This window comes from Eubalaena glacialis, chromosome 1, assembly GCF_028564815.1.
Source record: "Eubalaena glacialis isolate mEubGla1 chromosome 1, mEubGla1.1.hap2.+ XY, whole genome shotgun sequence".
Classification (NCBI taxonomy): Eukaryota; Metazoa; Chordata; class Mammalia; order Artiodactyla; family Balaenidae; genus Eubalaena; species Eubalaena glacialis.
Window position 1 is genome coordinate 82,294,338 of NC_083716.1, and position 12,016 is coordinate 82,306,353.

Sequence of the window (12,016 nt, forward strand, 5' to 3'; positions counted from 1 at the left end):
GTCTTAACACAGATCCTTGAACTTTTTATAATGTCAACTGTGAAACACTGATGGTTTTATATTGAAGGAAAAAAATGTCACCAGTACGAAATAAAGTTGATTATGTTGTACGTAAGGAGTGCTGACATGGACCCAAGTTTCCACTCAGCTTCAAAGAAGTTTGCATTTACCGGTTTATTTTTAAACTCTGAATAAAATAACATCACAGTATGTCAGAAGGTGTCTTTGATGAAAACTTTCTGATGACACCTTATCTTCTTCCCTTCCAACGGGAAGCACACCGTCTCCAGTTATGGGTGGTTGGAGTCTAAAGGAAAGACTTCAGTAACTACCTCTATGGTCTACACAGTCATTACACAGTCATTTTGAGAAAAAAAGTCTCCACTGCAGCTCAAATAAATAATCGGATTTACGTTTTGTGTTGGTGAAAAGGAGGAACTATATGTCAGACAGGCAAGAGATATGATCCCAGGTTTAACTACCAACCCCGACAAACACACATCCCTAATTCAGTTATTCTGCCTAAAAATTTACTAGCATCAACTTATTTTGCTGGGTGAATCATGCAACTACGAAGGAGTGACATTTAATAAACTTTGGTAGCTGTGCTCGAACATTAATCTTATAATAATGTCACTGCCAAACTATAAAATCCCTTCGCTCCTAACAGTAGTGTGACATCAGGACACTGACTGGATGGCAATTTGTAGAAGTCAGCAATGCTTCTGGCCTAAGCGTCACTACCTGGAAAAGCAGGCAAGGGGAAGGTATTGTCATATTAGGCAACAGGCCCCCTGTGGAAATGGAAAAAAATTTCCTTGGTACCTTCAGTCACACCTTTTGTGCCCTTTCCCCCATTTGCTTCTGATATTAATGTCTCAATGACTTGATCCTTCAACAAAGCCTCAACTCAGATTCTTTATTCAACCAAGGTATCAATGATCATCATCAGTTGATATCATCACTGCTATTATTACTGAAGAGCTTTAAGCCAGGCATTGACCAGATATGTTTCTATTTTTGTGCCTTTTGTGCCCTTTCCCCCATTTGCTTCTGATACTTAATGTCTCAATGACTTGATCCTTCAACAAAGCCTCAACTCAGATTCTTTATTCAACCAAGGTATCAATGATCATCATCAGTTGATATCATCACTGCTATTATTATTGAAGAGCTTTAAGCCAGGCATTGACCAGATATGTTTCTATTCATAAACAATGACTCTGGCAGTTGGGTGAAGATGAGATTGAACAGGGACAAGAATAGAAATGAGAAGGTGATTTAGGGATGACACTGGAAGACGGTTGAGACCAGAAAGTGGTGAATGTGACTTGGACTGGGGGCATGGCCTTTGACATAGAGACATGAAGATGTTAGGTCAGGGGTTCGGAGCCTCAGCTGCACATCAGAATCATCTGAAGAGCTTTCTACAGTTCTGAACCCCAGCTCCACCCTCAGAGCTATTGGCTTAATTTTCTGGCTGCAGCCTGAGCTCTCAGAAAATGACCTTTTCACAGTGAGGGTTGAGAACCACTGGGTCCCAGCAAGGCTTTGGAGGACTTGATGGATTCGACGTGGAGAGGTTAAGACGAGGGAGGTAATTTGTATGACAACTAGAATTGTGGCAGATGAGTAACTAGTTTACTTGTAGTGCAATTTCCAGAGGAAAAGAAGACTGGAAGCCCAGATTTGAATGTGAACTCTCCTGATGTTTTCGATTTGGCAATTTTTTAAACACATGTGTATCAATTTTGTGTAGGCCAAAAAAACCCCACCAAAACTATAAAATAAGCAACCTAAGATAGCCCTAACATTCAGGGGACCAGTCACGACTTCTGCCTTAAATCAGGGAGGTTAAACTCTAATTATGGATTTCAGACTGTCACAGAATGTAGGAGTGAAATTCTCTGGAGACTCCTGGAAACACATCGATTAATTACTTGATACCTCATTAAGAATAAAGGTGACCTGGAGTATTTGGTGCACTGCAATTGTGAATTTATTTTCTCCCTCCTTCTCTCCCTCCCTCCCCCTTTCTAAGGAAGCATAACATGTTTTTCCAAGGTTATGGTTAAGGAGTAGAGCTAGGTCTTATATCTGATTAAGTCTCAGTCTGTGCTACTTCTCAAATGTGGTTTTCAGCAGACTTTTTTGGGGGAAGGGGGTGGGCAGGGGAGCTGTTATAAAGTTTTACTTTTGAAAATACAATTTATATACATCGGACACTTTTCTAAATACATACCAGAATTTCAACAAGTCTACCACATTCCCAACAATATTTTGAAAGTGGAATACAATAAAGCAATGAATCTTGTAATAAAGTATCTGTTAGTGATAAAATACCACACACACACACACACACACACACACACACACACACAGAGTACTCATCAAACTAGTCTGAACTGAATTAAATCAGGAGCTACAAGGCTTATATCTCATGAGAATCTAATTTCAGAATATTCCCTTCAAGAGTATTCATTAAACAATGAAACTTTCAAATACTGTATTTCTTTTTGGTTTCATGTCATATTTATGTCATTATATATTATACCAAGGGAGTACTTGTCACAAAACCTAAGAGGATCAAACGATCATTAATTAATTCCCATTTAGTTCATAATTTGGTACTCAATTTTGTCTAAGACTGAACTAATTTTGGAAAAAAAAGTTTACATCCTTCTGTTAGACTTTTGAGCTACAGATACTATATTTATAAACATACCAGGGGATTTGTCATATTTCATATACTTGAGTTCCATAGAGTTGTATATTAAATCTTATTAGTTTCAGAACCATATGAGCATGGAATTTCCTTTCTCTACTGGCATGAATGTATTCTTAATTTGTATTAATCCCATAACAAAGGAAATGAAGGGTCTTGGGGAGTCTTGTAGGTCATACTATAAACACATACGCTAAGTAGAAAAGACAAAGGTCATCTCTGACACGTGAATTTTACTCTCCAGAACAAATTTCATCCTCAGTCAACAACAGAAAAGCAGAAATGGATATCCATCCCTAGGTATGATTCAAAGGATAGGTAAGCAAACACTGAAGCTTTTATGTACCTGTTCCAGGTAGGATCATCAAACCAATCCAATGTATCAAGGACTGTGCTGTGTGCTGAACTTTCCTTGTAGAAAAAAACCAGATGCCATGTCACCACAAAAGCTGAAAACCAAACAAATAAAGAAGGAGTAAATAAATCTAAAACAAGATATAAGAAGAAGTAGGATACTTGGATCACTTGATTGTGAAATGGCATTTTAATTAAATGATAGATTTCATAAATGGAGATTTATCCCAGACTTTCCCCAAATGGACTTCATCAAGAAACCCTTTCATTCCACAATACCTATTAGCATCCTGCTGCAGGAGTGATCCACGGCAGTTACTGTGGAAACAATGACCTGTGTACCCTACTTTTCCACGAGATGCCACATCTCGTAGACTCTGTCATACGGTCACATGTTCTCAGGTTGATACTTCCAATAACTGGAGTACTTTATAAGCTTCCCCATTAAAATATGCACATAAGGCAGATATATTTAAAACACATATAGAAAGCTAAGTGTTGAGTTTCCTTCACAAGTTTCATAGTGAATTAGCGAAGAACCACTCACCTGACTAGTACAATTTATTTCATGGCAACAAGTATTTGACATTCATTCATCATTTTGATCAATATTTACTGAGTGAATAACATGAACCAGATATTGGGTTGAGAAAATGAACAGGACTTGGTCCTGCCTTCAAAAAACCCAAGTCCACTCAAGTGGGAAAGGCCACGTTGGACCCCCATCAACCCTGAGGTCTAAGTCATTGTGTTCACAATGCAGACAGGGTACAGGGGTGGCATCACCGAGCAGAGGGTCTTCAAGCTGAGCCTTGAATGTTGAGTAGAGAGTGACAGGCAGACAAAGAGCTATGCCGGCGAAGCGGGGGTGAGGGAGGAGAAGGGTGTTATTCAGGCAGCATGTTCAAACACAGGAAGCTGTGAGGGAGAACGGCATGTTCTGAAAGCTGCCTTATATCGGGCCTACAATAATGTGAGGGAACAGAACACGCACAAAGGAAATGGCAGAACATCCTTTTACAGATTTAAAGGGCTGTAAATCAGTCCACGGCACAGCGGTGCAAACAAAAGCACCCACTCCAATAATTGTATAGAAGCTGAACCTATTCCCAAGCTCCTCTACACATGTCATCTCATCCTGGCTTCACAAGGTTGAGGGGCCTGCCCAAGACGTGAAAATAACTGGTGTAAGTTCATCTGTATCATTTTTTCAGATTCCACATATATGGGATGTCATGTGGGATTTGTCTTTCTCTAACTTACTTCACTTAGTACGATCATCTCTGGGTCCATCCATGTTGCTGCAAATGGCATTATTTCATTCTTTTTTATGACTGAGTAATATACTTATTTACAAAACAGAAACGGACTCACAGACATAGGAAACAAACGTATGGTTACCAAAACGAAGGTGGGGGAGGGATAAATTGGGAATTTGGGACTAACAGATACACACTACCATATATAAAGTAGATAAACAAGGACCTACTGTATGGCACAGGGAACTCTACTCAATATCTTGTAATAACCTATAATGGAAAAGAATCTGAAGTTACATACATATATGTGTGCGTGTATGTATATATATATAACTGAATCACTTTGCTGTACACCTGAATCATTGTAAATCAACTATATTAAATAAAAATAAAAAATAAAAAAACTTAAAAAAAACTTCATACAATTGGGAAAAAAAAGTGATTCGTGTAGACCAGTCCAGTGCCCTCTCTGTGCAGGGAGAGGTGCGTGTGGCATGTGGTATGGACATGCCAGTCTCTGTCCTATTTCATGACGTGTGCTTTCCCGATTGTACTGCCCTGCAGACTCCAGGCACAACCAAATTGCTGCCACCATCACCTTTCCTGTTTCCAATTTCAGGAAGTCAAGCGTGGGGTAGAAAAATTGTGATTAATTCCACATGTTTTCACCTCCTGGATTTTGATATCTTTAATAAAAGACTTCTCCGTGTGGCCATACTGAAGGTAAGACTGGCGACTGTGTACTGCCCAGCAACCGTGGAGAAACTGGTGATTCTGTCTACATCCAGCTCTGATCCTCAAATGCCCTCTGTGGATGTAACTGTTACATATGAGCCTCTCTCAGGCCTGGTGGTTCTTGCCTCTGACTTCATCAGCACTTTAATAACTTTGCTGATGCAGGGTATGGATAAAAGGGCTTTGAACTCTAGGCAGAGGTTGGAATTAGTGCATCTATTCAGAGAGGAATGGAGGCCAGCACTCATTTGTAACATGTAAAAATGGGGAGAGAAAGCATGGAGATGGGGGAAAAGCAGGTTTAGTAATGCAAAAATGAAGAAACCTTGTCTATGACACATAGCTTATATAAGAAAAACTCTAAAGGAGCCTGTGGCATTCTCCAAAGGATGAGAAATATAGTTGCTGAGGTTGGAAAGATTGCGAGGATTTTTTCCCTTCCTCTTCTTCTCTCTCCTCCCACTTTTTCTCTTTTAAACTCCTGAAGTGAAACTGCTTAGAATACATCTTACTCAGTTCAATTTCTCATCATGAAGGTGAGAGACTGGAAAGTCTTTCGGTAGCCCTGAAATCTCCTTGCCCTCATGAAAGAGGATAGAAGTTTTTATTTTCAATGCTTTTCCAGTTGAGAAACTGTATGCTTGTTACAGGCTTTCTGAGACCTTACAACATATTAGGAATTATTTTGGCTTTAAAGAAGCGTGATTGCTTAAAAAGGCAGCTTCTGCTACAGAGGCTCTCAAGATAGAAACCAATTACAGGCAACAGATGAACAATAATGCCTAGAATACAGACAGACACTGGATGTAAGACAGACAAAATCCAAATGACAGTATCATCCACATATGCAACTTCCAGCAGTGATTTTGTGTTACAGCTGCTTGACAAACCACACTTGTTACTACAGAATAAGCTTGTTCTTGACATGCAGCAGAGAGCAGATGAAGCAGAAGCATTATTTAAAACCAAAACGTAGGAGCAAATAAACGAACCAAAAATACCTGTGAGCAACCTAATGGAAGAAAACTTGGATAAGTCATTTAAAAGAGAAACTGGACTACACACAACATTCTAAAATGAGTAATTTATGGAAAAAAAATTATTTCGAATGTATTTCCATTTGTTTGTATGAATACTTAGGGAATTCATGGGATCCAACAGATTTGACCTCAGCGATTTGCTGTAGAATCCAGCATTTGCTGGCATGATAGAAATTGGTTCTCTAGAGGAACCTGACAACTAGCCCCTGTAAACTCTGGAACGAGAAATCGGGTTCTATGAAAATTTGTACCAAAAAAACCTGGATGCTTAATCCATGCAAGAAAAAGTCGGGGCAGGAGGATTGGTAGATGAGATGAGGGAGGTACAGGCAGAGGAAAGGAGAATTCATTATTTCCCTTATGGCACTAACACACCAGGCATTGATTACTCATCTGATCATCTCAACAACCTTGTGAAGAAGATATCATCGTCACTAGTTTACAAATGAAGAAATTATTTTGCTTTTGAGAGGCTAATTTACTTAATACACAACAAGAAGTGGCCTGAGCTGGGATCAGAAACTATGTTTGCCTGATACTTAGGTGATTTTCCTAATTAAAACCACAGTAATTCTCAAACAGTAAGCAATATGTAAATTAAAAAATCTCAAGAGCAATCAAACAAATCCAAAATTTAAAAAATGACACAGATTGCATTAGCTACAATTATAAATAATAAAATGCAGATGAGACTACTGGGAAAACAATGGATAAACTCATATATTTTGGTGGTATTATGCATATGCAGAACCCACTGAATCACCGATCTCACCCGCACCTATATTTAGGGTCCTTAAATATATTCATATCTTTGGACCTAGTAATCCCACTCACAAATTATCCCAAAGAAACAATTCAAAATTAGGAAAATGTTCATTGTAGCATTATTCATAATACTAGTGAATAACAGAAACTATTTGTGTATCCCACAGCAGGGCATCTAAGAAAATGTTTGTATATTAACTCCACGGTATATTAAGTAGCCAATAAAGTAATAACTAAGTCACAGTATAGAGAAAGTGGTATAAAAAACTGTATGTTCTGATTATAAGTAGGTACAAAATGTATATGGAATAAATACTAGCCAGGTAACCAGAATAAAGAAAATTGTGGTGCTAGGATAGAGTAGTTGTGAATGCATTAAAAAAATCTTAACCCCATTCTCATAATATATTTTAAAATTGTACTCATTTGAAATACCTACTGAATAAAAATACAGACCCACAAACATGATATATATTTGTAATATGTGTTTACATGGTTAAATGGTCTCCAGCACATAAAATATTATTTTGTTACATCGTTAAGTATTTGATAGTGGAGGAAGGAGGTAGGAGATGAAGGAGATATACTTAGTATGATGCTGAGATAATATATATATACATATTTTAACAGAATGGTGAAAATCAATTTCTTATAATGACAGTCCACAGAAAGATGATTACAAAACTGAGAAGATTTGTTGACATAATTGCTAATGCATGTGATTTTAAATGAATCTATGATCAACAGTCTTTTCCACACTGTAACATAACTTTCACCTTCTTACATTCCCTCTATCCCATTTTCTAAAGGAAAAAAAAAGCTAAAGAAAATTGGCTGAGCCTCAGAATCTCCCATTTCTTCATTTTCTTCTTTAAGACATCACCCATCTCCCAAACAGGGTCTCCTCCATCCCTGGGAAGCCATTTAGTCTTCCCAGGGCAGGGAGAGGGTGCATTTGAAGAAACAATAGCTAACTCATGGCTACTGGCTTCTGTCTCACGTAAGAACAAGGATGAACTAGCCAGTGTTCGTCATTTGTCTCAGATGGTATCTATTCATCTCTCTCTAGTCGTGGTCTCATTCCTGGTTTTAGGCAGTAAATTTCTAGCATTTGCTGCTCCAAAATATCTCCTACCCTCTAGAAGTGAGATTAAGGTGGAAAAACTACATTGCCTATCTCCTGGCTCAATAGCTCTTAGAAAGCAAAGGAACATCCTAAATCTGTAAATCTCACAAATCATTAGAAATTCACAAACCACATCCCCTGTCTCTCCCCCGGCAGTTGTTTATACATGTACATATAAAGAGAAATGCAAAATTAAATGTAATTCAAGTACTGTTCAATCTCTTTTGTATAAGTCAGCCTTTCCATTAGCCTTCCTCTCCCACTCTTTCTTTAAACAAACACACACACACACAGTGGAGAGGGGTATGGCTTCAGTAAACTAAGGAAGAGAAGAAACATTCTGCATTTCAAAACATGACTTAGTCTATCTCCCTTGACCTATGGGGCAGGGCTCCTTATCCATCTGGGTGCTCCTAGCCCAGCTGACATTTAGAATTAGGCTCGCCACTGGCATGCATACCATTTGTTACTTCTTGACCAATTAAAGTTGGTAGACGTTTCTGTTTAACTCAGCCTCATCCAACCTCCCGCTGACGGTGCAGCCTTCTCTGACGTCTGACTGCGATGCACGTTCAGCCCTGGGGTGCTGCAGCCCTCAGGTCAGAACCACTGACACATTCTTCAGCTGTCCGGGGTCCTATCTATGCCACACCAGAACGTAAGTTCCAAGGCTTTCCTCCGATTGACCAGGCTGAACTGCGAAGTTTGCTATGATGCTGGCAGAGGGCTGCATATGAAATAGTTAGTTGCCTGTCTTGGTACACATGTCCTTCTCATAAATACAGTCCTCATTCTCTGGGCTGAAACTCCAAGAGAGAAAGTTGGGAGGCACCTATTAGACTGCTTCCACCGTCATTCTTGTTTTGCAGAATTCCTTCCTTCCTTCCACTGTCATTCTTGTTTTGCAGAATTCCTCAGACTCAGCAAGGGGTCATGTCTTCCTTTTATTTCTTGGTGTTGTAGTCTCTTAATATCAGAGAGTGAGCCTAGATGTAATAAGTTGAAGGGTTTTTCCACCATATATGACTGGCATTTTCTGGGCTGACCCTTGATAAACTAAAAAAATCTAGAAAATTATTTCTCGAAAACTCACTTGGATTTCCACTTTTAGCCATGACAGAGTACAGGGATGGAGTATAACCTATACTCTGGCACCCCCCATCCCCTGAAAACCCCGAGAAAATATAATAAATGAAATAACTATTTTGAGGAATTGGATAAGTAGTGTAGGACTGTGATGACAGAGAAGGGAAACCAAGAAGAGAAGAGAAACCTGTATCTGGGCTCTTGGTTTGGATGAGGTTTCTGGAAAGTGGGCACAGGAAGGGGAAGTCAAGCACAGCTTGGTTGCCTTACTAAATTGAGGAAGTGGTGACGAAAGTTTGAGGAGTCCAGTAGTCCTATGAAGAAGATGCTCAACAACGTTAGTTACTAGGAAAATGTAAATTAGAACCACAATCAGATGCCATGACACCATTAAAACAACTGATTATAGTAACCTTGGCAAGGATGTGAGGTAGCTGTAACTCTCTTACACTGCTGGTGGGAATGTAAAATGATACAACCACTTTGGAAGACCGTTTTGCAGTTTATTATATAGGTAAATATACGCTTAAAATGTAGCTGAGCAATTTTACTCCTAGCTATTTACCCAAGAGAGATAAAAATATATGTCTATACAGAAACTTGTGTATCAACGTTCATAGCAAAGCAACTTCATTCACAGTCAAACTGGAAAAAAATGTCCATCAGATGAAATGGAGAAAGCACATCTTGATACTGTCATACAATGGAATTAAATAGGGATGCAATGCAATAAAAAGGGATGAATCACTGATACTATTTCACAATACCATGTGTAAACCTCAAAAATATTATGTTGAGCAAAAGAAGCCAGATATAAAAGTGCACACTGTGGGACTCAATTATTATAAAACTCTAGAAAAAAGAAATCTAATCTAAGGATCGATCAGAAAGCAGAACAGTGATTGCCTGGGATTGGGGTGGGATAGGGTATGTCAATTGACAAGGAAAGGCTACACAGGAACTTTGTGTGGTGATGGAAATGTCCTACAGCTTGATTTAGTGGTAATAACATGGTAGATAAATTTGTTTAACCTCAACCAAATATGTACTAAAAGTGAGTGCTTGTTATTGTATATACATTATATCTCAATATAATATTGAGATTAAAATTAACTTTACCTGGTTTCTTATTCTCTTATAATATCAGAACTGATCTCTTACAATAGTTTTAAGTAATTTTTAATATTAAAATATTAATTTAGGTACAATAGGAAATACACAGGTCTTACATTTGTTTTAAAGGAATCCAGTGTTTGTGGGAAAAGGGTGCCACAGAAAAGAAATAAGCTGGCCATGTACTGCTACTTACTGAAGGCAGATGGTCAGCACAGTGGGTTGATTATGTTATTCTGTCTACTTTTGAATATGTCTGCAATTTTTTATTTAAAACGTTTTAAACATCTAGTGGATTGCATTTCTTTAATTAAGATATTATTAATATATTAGTTAGCGGTAGATGTCTGCCTTCACTACTTCCTCTCCACATCCTTATCTCCTGATTCTGTGTAATGTCTTTCTGCATCTTTGTTACATTTTCCTTTTCATCCTCTACTTTTCTCCTTTCATCTCTTAGTCAACAGCAATTTTCACAGAATCAACTTGTGTGACATGGATAAGTCAAGACCTGAATAATTTGAGAAAAAATTAATTAAACCTCTCAGTCTAGTCCTTTATATTCAACAATCACGAATTTCAGTAAGCCTACCTGCAGAAGAGAGGCCCTTTCAGGAACAAATGAAACAGCAAGGTGCAGAGAGATACCACTTCGTTAAGTAAAGCTGAATGACAGTCTGCTTAACGTGATGATTGAAACAAACGGAACAAGGAACCCAATTCAATACAGTGAACACAAAGAAAGAGTACGAAAAATTTAAAAGGGAAAGAAAATTGGGCTTAATTATTTTCATCCTACCTTTCCCTTTTAAGGCATTCGGAGTCTTGCTAACTTCAGGCAAAGCTGGCTCCAGGCTCCCGGTCACATGAGTAAGGTTCTGGTCCGGAAGTGCTGAGCCTGGTTCTGGCTAACCCAGAGTGTGCACGGACTCCATGCTGACATTATTTTTACAGATTTTTTTTTTTTAATTTTTATTTATTTATTATTTTTGGCTGTGTTGGGTCTTCGTTTCTGTGCGAGGGCTTTCTCTAGTTGCAGCGAGCGGGGGCCACTCTTCATCGCGGTGCGCGGGCCTCTCACTATCGCGGCCTCTCTTGTTGCGGAGCACAGGCTCCAGACGCGCAGGCTCAGTAGTTGTGGCTCACGGGCCTAGTTGCTCCGCGGCATGTGGGATCCTCCCAGACCAGGGCTCGAGCCCGTGCCCCCTGCATTGGCAGGCAGACTCCCAACCCCTGCACCACCAGGGAAGCCCTTTACAGATTTTATAAATCATTTTATAGATCTTCCAGTGAGACTGAAGCTCAGAATGAAGTCAGTCAAAATAGATTGATTAATGATATATTGAATAGATGGCAGTGTTCAACTATGTAGGCAGGGATGGTCTTTAGAGAAATTAATGTTCCTTTCAGTTTCTTAGTGATGTATAAAATAGAAAATGGTGTTTTCCCCCTGATCCTATTATCTCTAGAACTACCCGTTCTTTCTGTGTATAAGACCCCAAACTGTTTTTCTAATGAGCAAGAGTGGACAAAAAACATGTACTAATTACCAACAAAGAACATAAGCGCTGCAATCACACTCTGATGTGCTAAATTAGAACTTGGTTCTCCAGAACCTAACCCATTATGGACAAACTGAGAATTGTTCTTAATGTTAAACTAGAACAATAAGGCACAGGATGTTTAAGAGTGGAGGCTGTGCAGGGGCGACACCCAATCCTATTATCATAGAGCTCTCATTTTCCTTTAGACACATTCCTTTTCTAAGTATATCTTCTTGTACAACGTTTCGCCTTAGGAGCAAACTTAAAGA

The 12,016-nt window shown here is 38.8% G+C and overlaps 1 protein-coding gene across 3 annotated transcripts in view; it reads right to left on the reverse strand.

The window, feature by feature from the left end:
- The window catches only part of CHRM3 (cholinergic receptor muscarinic 3), a 526,832-nt gene that overhangs the window by 244,127 nt on the left and 270,689 nt on the right, over positions 1 to 12,016 (reverse strand). For all 3 annotated transcript variants that reach the window (XM_061198258.1, XM_061198253.1, XM_061198264.1), the window contains exon 4: positions 3,072 to 3,174. The gene's annotated coding sequence lies outside the window, so the exon portion shown is untranslated. The remainder of the gene's footprint in view (positions 1 to 3,071; positions 3,175 to 12,016) is intronic.